We start from the raw sequence: 10,323 nt of genomic DNA, 5'->3' as shown, positions 1-10,323 counted from the left end.
ATTCGCATACAACACCGCGACGCAAGCGACTACCGGCTTTCCCCCCTTTTCCTTGTGTATAGCCATGAGCCTTCCTGCCCTTTGGACACCATACTGCCGTACCAACCTGACGCCGCAGAGTACACTCCGCTTTCCGAAGTCGCCAAGTATGATGAAGATTGCCGTCAGCTGGCACGTTCCCTCACTAGCGAGACTCAAGAATGTCAAAAGACACGACATGACCATACGCATCAACCACCACCCAGCTTTGCTCCCGGTTCGCTTGTTTGGCTTTGGATACCAGCCCACACTCCTGGTCTCTCTTCCAACCTCCTGGCGCGTTATCATGGACCCTACCGTATCATCGATGCCACTTCACCGGTCAACTACATCGTTGAGCCGCTCACAGTGTCACCAGACCTGCGTCGTCGTGGGCGAGAAACAGTACATGTCAAGCGCCTGAAACCTTATTACGACCCACTCATCTTCTCTGCGCCCTGAGTCGCCAGGATGGCGACGCTTCGCTCCCGGGGCATTGTAATGAAGCAGAGGCGCCCCTGTGTACGTGCCGACTGAAGAGGAAGACGAAGGACCGTGCCGTGATCGCAAGGGAACCCCGTGCTACGAACAGTCCTTGCAGCGCCTACCTGTATACCTAGCGTTCTTGCAACGTTATCGACGACAGTAAATCTCGTCGCACAGTCAACATTCGCTCACTACTTAAATTATAAGCACCGTGTCACGCGCACAAAGGCAAGCAGATTTCAGTCGATGATTGCGGACACTCGCGATCAGAACGCTGGCGTGATGAAAAGCGGCAGCAGCGGCGAGCGAATTCCTGTTCGTGCTACCTTTCGCTTCAACGTGCACTAGGCGCGCGAAAAAAGCGCAAACGAAGCCACCAGCCAACCATTTCGGTCATTTTGAATCGCCTAGCGTTTGCACGCGCAGCTGATTACGTCCGAGATAGGGCGCGCATGCCCTCGCTCAGCCGTGCCATGCGTACCCGTGAGCGGGCTATAGAGGAGACGCAGGCTAACATGCCGCCTTAACCCCCTTCCTCACCCATCATCATCATCAGCCTATATCTATGACCACTGCAGGACTCTCCCTGCGATCTCCAATCACCCCTGTCTTGTGCTAGCTGATTCCAACTTGCGCCTCCAAATTTCCTAACTTCATCACCCCACCTAGTTTTCTGCCATCCTCGACTGCGCTTCCCTTTTCTTGGTAGCCATTCTATAACCCTAATGTTCCACCGGTTATCCACCCAAGGAGGTTTCAAATAAATTTTTTCAACCTCCTTGTACCCACCCATCTCTTGGCGTCCGCGAAAAGACGCGCGCAATTATGCATCTTCTTTATCGGCTCACCCTCAGACTCTCCGTCGCCCCTACAGCGTATGGTGCTCGGCCGCGATGTTATCGCACTTGGACTTGATACGGACCCTCACGTCAACGCCGATGGCGAACATTTGTACCGAAACGAACCTCATATTGATGGAGCCAAGACTGGCAAGCACCACTCGAGCTCGCCGCACACGTGAATAGTTGTGGGTCCTGCGCTTGCCTCAATCTCATGCGCTCGCGCTCCCTATGGAGACGGACAAGCTCCGCTGTGGTTAAAGGGATTGGATATCACGCTGTCTTGCTTCTAGGATCAATTCACGCCATTCTGGACCCTACGTGTTGAACGTAGGGGGACGGTAGCCGAGCAAGCACGAAACTTTAGCAAAACAACGCACACTTGTAGGCCTTATAACTTCTGGTGAGCACCACTTTCAGTTTGAGAAATTATACGTACTATCGCAAACTCGACCGCTCCTGCATGGATGGATAAACGTACTGCCGAGTTATGCCTCTCTGAACAACGCGCCCAAGAGTAAATTTAGCTTCAATTGCTTCCGCCATGCCGTGACAGCGGCACCATCTGTGCACACGACAGATGCATGATTGAGTAATGGTTTGTTTCCTATACACAACAATACAAACGGTACCATACCGGGCGATACCGATACTAACGGTTGCCTACTAACGGTGGCTGTTCGTGACGGGATTATCTGTAGCAACATAGCACTTTCGTCGCCTGTTGAATTAGTATGCGCATATATACGCGCAGGGCGCAGAGACTTCATCTTTTGTGCGTGTTAGCGGTCACCCACTTCATCTAACACATTTTGTTCACACTTTTATGATGCACTCGGTAATCTAACCGTAAGATTTACCTCGTATTTATTATTGATCCTGGGCGACTTCAACTACCATACTATGAATTGGTGTACTGATTTTCCCTCAGTAGGTAATAGTACGTCCGAGTGCTTATCTTTCATCAATATTTGTTTGGACTTGAACTTAACGCAGCTCGCCCTTAAACCGACTCGGTGCACAACACTTTCTGCTAACACTTTAAATTTAATCCTCACGACACCAGCACACCTTGTTTCCACTATAACTTACTTGCGAGGTCCAAGTGATCATTGTATAATGCACTTTGACTTAAGTGCTTCTGCTCCTTCTGTTAAATCGTCCAAACAAATTCCCGATTATAAAAATGCTGAGTTTGATTCTATTAACCGAGCTTTAAAATTGTTCATCACTGACTATTTTCCCCACCTTCCATTCAAGAACCGGTGAAGAAAATTGGCGCCTATTTAAACAGGAAGTAGTGTCACCCACTCAGCATTTCATTCCAATTATACGTATCACCTCTAACTCTCAGGCACCATGGTTCAATGCACGTCTTAAACGTCTGCTAAATAAAAAGTTGTCGCAGTTTCACCTGAAAGGCGAAGCATCAATTGCGATAGCAAATTTGAAGACAGCTATACGGAGTAATGATAGCAGCTTTATCAGCTGTATAAACTTGGGCATGCAGCATCACCGGCAACACGCAGAACTGTTGTCGACGCCGTCGGCGTTTTGCCCGCGTTCGCTCAAAATGCGTGCGGCGTTGGTGACTGTTGCCGGGACCTGTGATATAAATAGGCACTTGGTGCCGCAGCTAAACGTCGCCTCCCTTCCCTCCCCCTCCCTCCCCTCCCCCACGGCCTCTCGCGCTTCTTCAAGAAGGTACGTTTACTCTACATATATGGTGATTGTAGAGGAGGAAAGAGACGCCTACTTCTGCAGCCCTTAAGGGAGCACAGCGCAGAACGCGCGTTTGTTCTCCGCCGTGCGTTCACTTCCCGTGAAAGCGCGCGTCCCTCGCGCCCTTTCACTCGCACATACAGCGTTCGGCGCGCGGCGACGAATTTGGCGCTGAGCCGTGCTCCCTCAAGGGCTGCAGAAGATAGCGCCAACCTTTCCCTTTCCCTCACGAACCACTTATCATCATCATCGGCGACGATTTCATCTCCATTGACGTCATACGGAACCTCACGGCGACGGCGACGGCAACGGCGACGGCGACGCCGACGGCAGAAATCTGCTTTTGAGTGTCCATATAATTGCTATCGCAATAAAAGAAGAGACTTTTCCGGCGCTCCAAGACCGCCAATAGTGCAGAGTGTTGGCACGCCTTTGTCACTGCTGACTACGAATACAAGCAAGCTATCGCACTTTCTAAGAGCAAATTTTATCAAGTTACTCTGCCTTCAATTCTTCATGATAATCCGCGGAAATTCTGGAGTATAGTCAGTGACAAGAAGTCATCTTTGATTGAATTGTGTGATGAAAGTGGTGTTTATATACCCCCCATAACTTCTGCGAAGCGTTAAACACTGTATGCATGTCATGTTTTTCTGCTACATCGCCCCATGTATATCCTCACATATGTTTGCTGATTACATTCCCATGAACCGTGTCTCTTTTGATGCTGTTGGTATTGCTAGTTTGATTACAAAGCTAAAAATATCTTCTTGTGCAGGAATTGATCATATCAATTCCAAATTTCTTAAAAACACAGTGAGGTATTCTTCTTTACTACTGTCGCTCATTTTTGCTCAGTCACTGTAATCATCCACCTTGCCTAATGATTGGAAAGGAGGGAAGGTGGTTTCACTGCAGAAATCAGGTCCCACTGACTCTCCATTTAATTCAACGCCCATATCATTAACCAGCGTACCCTGTATGCTCAGGGAGCATGTTATTTACTCGCATTTTATTGCTTTCCTACAATAAAACTCGTTTTTTACTAACTGTCAGCATGGTTTTAGAAAATATTTTTCATGTGATGCCCAGCTCTTGGTGTTTACTAATGATTCATTTAGTGCTGTAGACAAGGGTCAAACAATAGATTGCACGTATATTTTTGGATATTGCGAAGGCTTTCGACTCAATGTCTCGCAAATTGCTTTTCCTTAAGTTGTGTAAGCTTAAGCTCGACACCAATATCTTGCGCTGGATTGAATGTTTCCTTTTTAATCGCTTTCAATACGTATCTGCTAACGGTCATGACTCTTACATTGCTTTTGTACAGTCTGGGGTACCTCAGGGGTCTGTTCTGGGTCCACTACTCTTTCTAATCTTTATGAACGACCACCCCATGTTCTTTACTTTATAAAAATCCTATATATAAAGTCCGCCTATAAAACTTTTCGCCAATGACTGCGCAGTTTACCACGTCGTCACTAACGCCTTTGATCATTCTGCCCTGCAATCCGACCTTACCGCCATATTTGTCTTGGTGCCCTTACAAAAATTTTTGTAGAAAGTCTATATAAAGTGTATAGACATCTGTCTATGAAGTCAACAGACTTTTTGTAGACATTTCTTTAGACTAGTCTACAGACAGTCTATGGACTTATGGCCATACACTATTTGTAGACTAGTCTACAAAATGTCTGAGTCTATAGACTGACTATAGACTGTCTATAGATCAATGAATTTTCACATTTGTAGACAAATGTCTGTAGAATGTCTATAGACAAAAGTCTATAGGCTTATATAGTTCTGCTTTTGTAGAAATAAGTCTATAAAATGTCTATAGACAGATGTCTATGGACTATCTATAGACTATTCCTATAGACCAGTCTATAGACAGTCTATGGACTTATGGCCATACACTTTTTCTAGACCAGTCTACAAAATGTCTGAGTCTATAGACTGACTATAGACGGTCTATAGATCAATGAAAATTCACTTTTGTAAACAAATGTCTGCAGAATGTCTATAGACAAAAGTCTATAGGCTCATTTAGTTCTACTTTTGTATACGTGTCTATAAAATATCTACAAACGTCTATAGACTATCTATAGACTATTACTATAGACCAGTATATAGACAGTCTATGGACTTATGGCCTTACACCTTTTGTAGAATGTGGTAGTCTACCTACAGAGAGTTCCTGTAGATCAGTCTATAGCTAATCCATAGACTTCAGCCTTACAATTTTACAGGGTGTCCCAGCTAACTTAAATTTACTGAAGCTGTTCAATGAAAAATAATATTAAGAAAAGACGGTGCAATGAGATCCGATTTTAAGACCTATGGCGTGCATTCGGCCTTGAATTCAGAGGTCTGACCTTCAGGTCTTTTTATGATCATATATCTTGCACCGTGTTGTTTTTAACCTTTCATTTTCATTGACCAGCTTGGCTAAAATTACTGGGACACCATATATACTAGATAATACACCACATTTTTCTAACTATGTTTCGGCAGGCAATGTTATTCCATAAACACTCGCTGCTGGGGTTTGCTAATAAGCAGATTATTGGAAATGTCTATAAAAATTTATTGTATCCAGTATGCATATGGGAACATACATAGGGAACTGTACATAGAAAAGCATGCATGCAGATGGAAGCAGTCAAAAATCTAAAATGTATGCAGCCGTGAATCATTATGTAAAGCTGCATGATCATTTGTGTAATTGCACATTGAAGAAAGTTTAGTCGCATGCAATGCATTCGCTTGAATGAAATCTATCTACAAGGTAGTTAAAATTTTTGTTTACATATGGCGGCAACAAAATTTTGAACGTATATTATGCATGTGCACCTGTTGCTTCCCATCTGCATTTATGCATTCATGTTAATAGATTAATAATGATCCTGAACCAGCTGTACTCTCATATGTAGCCGAAAGAAATATTTCAAGCAATTCCACTAGTGCAGACTCATGTAGTGCAAAAAAGAAAACAAGTGCACCGATATTGAATTAAATGTTTTTATTGAACGATATAATACATTAATTTATTAAAATGCATGTCTTATGCTATCATCAAAAGAGAATATTTACATATTTAATGCTGCTTCCCCTTGGCAAGCACGGTTGCCTGGCTGGCCTTGACCTTCGTGTAAGCGGTTCCGAAGGTGCTGCAGGTGCATGCTGCAAATATGTAGATACAACAATGTGAGGCAAAAATAACAAATGTGTATTTTTTGTACGTTCATAAAGTAGCTTAATATATTCGCTCAAACCACTTAAGTGAATCCTTATTACGGTTTAACTATGCCTAATGGCTGCTTGTCAATACAAAACAGTAGCATCGCATAATGTTTCACTCTACCGTATGATGAACAATTAAACTGTTACAATTGCTGCTGGCGCCAGCAACAGTATGTTACATTTTATGACAAGCCCATATGACACATTAATGTACTTAATTAACCCAAATGATCTCTATATTAATTGCTGAAACTAGGCTACACAGTTGGACTGTTTACATTTTGGCTGGTAATTAAATATACCCGTGCGGAATAATATGCTCAAATGAGTGACTGCAGTATTGAACGTATCATGACAAAGATTGTCATTTATTTTCCTTAATACACATTTAAATGTCTTTCTTATACTCTTAACTGATACATCATTGGCCATAACTTCAATAGAAGGCAGATGGATTGATTGTGTTGATATGGTCACTTAGTTTCCTATAGATAATCATATCTTTTGGGCATGCTGACACGGTTGCAAGTTAGGTATACCACATGAGCACCAGAAATACCCCGTGAGCACTTTCTGTGTTGTGGCACGACACATATGTACCTCCTGGGAAACAAAATTGAACTGTCATTACAATGAATGCTATCAAAGTAAATAATTGAAGGCGCTCTATAACATAAGTATATTTTTCTAGAGTTTCGAGGTTCAGGACACTTAGGCAATGCAAAAAGATTGAGTAAGAAATGTCCCATGTCAGCATGCTTCACTTTCATTTCTTTTTCAGAAAATGATACCAATTTGTAATTTTTGGGGGGAGTTGAAATGCTTCAAAAATATGTTTAAGACAGCGATTCTCTGGAAACATTGTATGGAAATAACAAGACAGCATACCTATGTTGTCATTTTCAATTTCCCTGATGTTTTTCCAAGCTTTCCCTGGCTGTTTTCATGAAAATTCCCTGGCAGTCTATGACACCCGCTGTTTAGGGGCAATAAAAATATTGTGGTTTAATGCTTGCATAATTGTAATTATAAAGAATGACACGTCAGTCACTTGAAATGCACTATTAGATTCAGCTGAGTTGAATCACTTGTTTAATAAAGCTGACAAGGGCTTGGCGAAGTTCGTAATTCATGGCAACACGAGCACAGCACAGAAAATCTTCAAACTCTCCTCAAACCCAATGGCTTCAGTTTCAAACGTGTAAAGCGTGCTTCCCCGAGCCACTAATTTATTGTTCTCCAATTCTTTCGGTTAAGTTGCGAAGCTGCGATTGACTGAGCTTATCGCGAGTTTCGTGCTCTGAAAGCTTTTGCGGTTATATATATTTATACTGGTTGCCAGGAGCCCCATAAATACTCCGACTTTTGACTTACGAAAACGGCAGCACACGCGGCTTGCTGATGCATGACCCGCAAACACGGCCTTTCATCTGAGTACGCTAGCATTTATTCAACTGTACTATCGCGATGGAAAGAAACGCGAACAGCGGAGCGCGTGGCCGAAGCATAACTGAATGTATAGTGCGCGCCGTCCAGTCATCACCATTCACAGGCGCGTATGTCCGGTTTGATTGCGCTGTGCGATGATGCACCCCCTATATTGCGATATTTTCTTTCTATTTTACTTCTCTTTTATTTGAAAACGACAAAAGGTGACGTCGCAGTAATGATGAGAGCGCAAACTGTACTAACAGAAACAAAAATATCGCAGTATAGGGGGTGCATCATCGCACAGAGCAATCAAACCGGACATGCGCGCATGTCCATGGTGATGACTGGACGGCGCGCACTATGCCTTCAGTTATGCTTCGGCGACGCGCTCCGCTGTTCGCGTTTCTTTCCATCGCGATAGTACGTCTCTTTTAGACAATTCGTCACTGTAGCACAATTTCGAGGTATATACATAAAGCGCTTTAGATGAGTTTTATTAGACAGGCAGCGCAGCGTTTATGGCCGCCGATCGAGCGCCACAAAACGAGACCTGCCCACAGTACGCCGCTTAACACACACAATCCGCGCTTATTTCTGCTCAGTATCCACGTTAAACATGGTGTATTTCCTTTTTCACGGACATTGACAATGACGGTGAAATGAACAAGCGCGAGCGATCGCTTGCCGTTAGACATTCCCTATAGTAGAATCGAGAACCCGAGCGCGTTTACAAAGCAAACGTCAAACCGACACTATGCCCGAGTCGCCTACATTACATGCAGCCGGTTCGCGCTACGAAATACGCTCACCTAGTCATGAGCTAGTGACGGAAAACATCTTCGCTAAAACTTACCGTTCAGTGTAGTTGACGTGTGATGCCACAAAGTCGAGACGAATACACAGACACCAAGGTGCAGGCAGCTCACCAGCAGCAACAAGCGTTGACTTGCCTGGCGCAGCCGTTGAGAATTCAAATCGACGCGGAGAGATGGCGCGCCGCCGTTGCTGCCGCTGCGCATGCGCAGGAGCTGCGGCCGGCGACGGCGTACGTGCTCCGAGAAATCTGAGCGCCTTTGCCCGTTTCTCTTCTTTTTTTTTTCTTTTTTTTTTATTGTCGCTCTCTCTCTCTCTCTGCGTTCCATGCGCGCGAAACCGGTTGCTTTAACCTTCCATTTTTCAGTTCTTTCCATGGAAAAAGGAAATGCCTTGGCGCGCTGTATTACAAACGCTGTGGGCTATCGCATGGAGCAGGAGTGCACACTTGGATGAACGCAGTGTTTGTAAAAACCGTTAGCACGCACGTCAGGCGCTAGCATTATGGCCAGCGACGATGAGTAATGTAGTGCATTTCTAGCATAGCTTTCAACGTACCGCCAAATGGGATACCTAGCTGCGCACATGTTAGTGCAGTCTGTTCCGGTGATATGTCAAAGCAATCAATACACTAATGACGTACGCATATGCTCGGCCGCACAGGCATATAGCGCCTGGAAAGGACTGGGTGGGCTCAGAGTATCAGCGCACATTGTAAGTGAACGAGAAGCTTTAATGAATTTATAGCGCGGGATATCAGTCTGCGAAAAACCACCCGATGTTAGTGATGCAGCCTAGATATGGGGAGAACCTACAGAGTATCTGAGAATCAGACGACACATAAGGCGCACACCACATACACGACATCGGTTCATCGCACACTAGCAAATTCTGCGTTGTCAGCTGTACACATTACAAGTCTCTGTGCTGTTAGCATGATGCCTGTTTGTAATCCGCTTCTCGCTAAAACTGGCATTCATAACCTCGATTTACATGATTGGATTGGCATTTTGCTTTCTTTATTTTACTGCCGCAAAAGTAATGCTATGAAAAACAACTGTAAAGACTGTCTTGGGATTGCCGAGAGCGACTACGGAGGTCATATAATGTGGTGAACAAATGCGGAAGTATATACACCATGTCTATAATAAACTCTACAAGAAGGCTTTAAAGAAATGTCAGCAGTATATTCAATCCCAGTGGCTTATATCAAACGTAGCTCCGTATTATCCGCCTGTAACTCCGCTTGGTTACAGCGTACACGGGTTGGGCCGAGTTTAACGACTCTTGTCTATAGACGGCAAGTAAACCTGAAGCAATAACACTTTTACAATATCGGCTGTCCTTTAGTTCATCTCACAGCATACTGCAATCGGTATACGGTCTGTTCGCTCGAGTTAACATGATCTTGGGTGATATCCCACCCTATAGCCTTCACCGGGGGTGGGGGGGGGGGGGGGATATAGGAAGCCATTAAAAATAATTTCAATCACATAGAAGTATATATGCCGCCTCCGTGTGGTTCGCAAGGAAAATTATCGTTGGGTATGCATTCCCGACTAACTATAGGTGCCGGGCCCAGAGGTTACATGTTAACAACCAGTGCAATACTGGATGAAACTCGGCGAGCTAGCACACTCTTAAACACCTAATCATCTGGTAAAATAACAATTAAGGACTGCATAATTCAATGACAGAGATGCCATGGTGACCTTTATTGCTTTTCTCTGTAGACATTCTATAAACTGGCGATCGGCTAAAGAAATAGCAA

The 10,323-nt window shown here is 44.3% G+C and overlaps 1 long non-coding RNA gene across 1 annotated transcript; it reads right to left on the bottom strand.

Moving 5' to 3' along the window:
• Positions 1 to 5,415: 5,415 nt before the first annotated feature.
• LOC125943033 (uncharacterized) lies at positions 5,416 to 9,894 on the bottom strand. The gene is made up of 3 exons (XR_007465504.1): positions 8,593 to 9,894; positions 7,197 to 7,284; positions 5,416 to 6,248 (listed from the first exon to the last, which is right to left on the bottom strand). It is a non-coding gene; the product is annotated as an uncharacterized LOC125943033 (long non-coding RNA).
• Between the last annotated feature and the right edge of the window lie 429 nt (positions 9,895 to 10,323).

This window comes from Dermacentor silvarum, chromosome 2, assembly GCF_013339745.2.
Source record: "Dermacentor silvarum isolate Dsil-2018 chromosome 2, BIME_Dsil_1.4, whole genome shotgun sequence".
Taxonomy (NCBI): domain Eukaryota; kingdom Metazoa; phylum Arthropoda; class Arachnida; order Ixodida; family Ixodidae; genus Dermacentor; species Dermacentor silvarum.
Note: the sequence above shows the minus strand (reverse complement) of the source record. Positions and strands in the feature narration are given on the sequence as shown.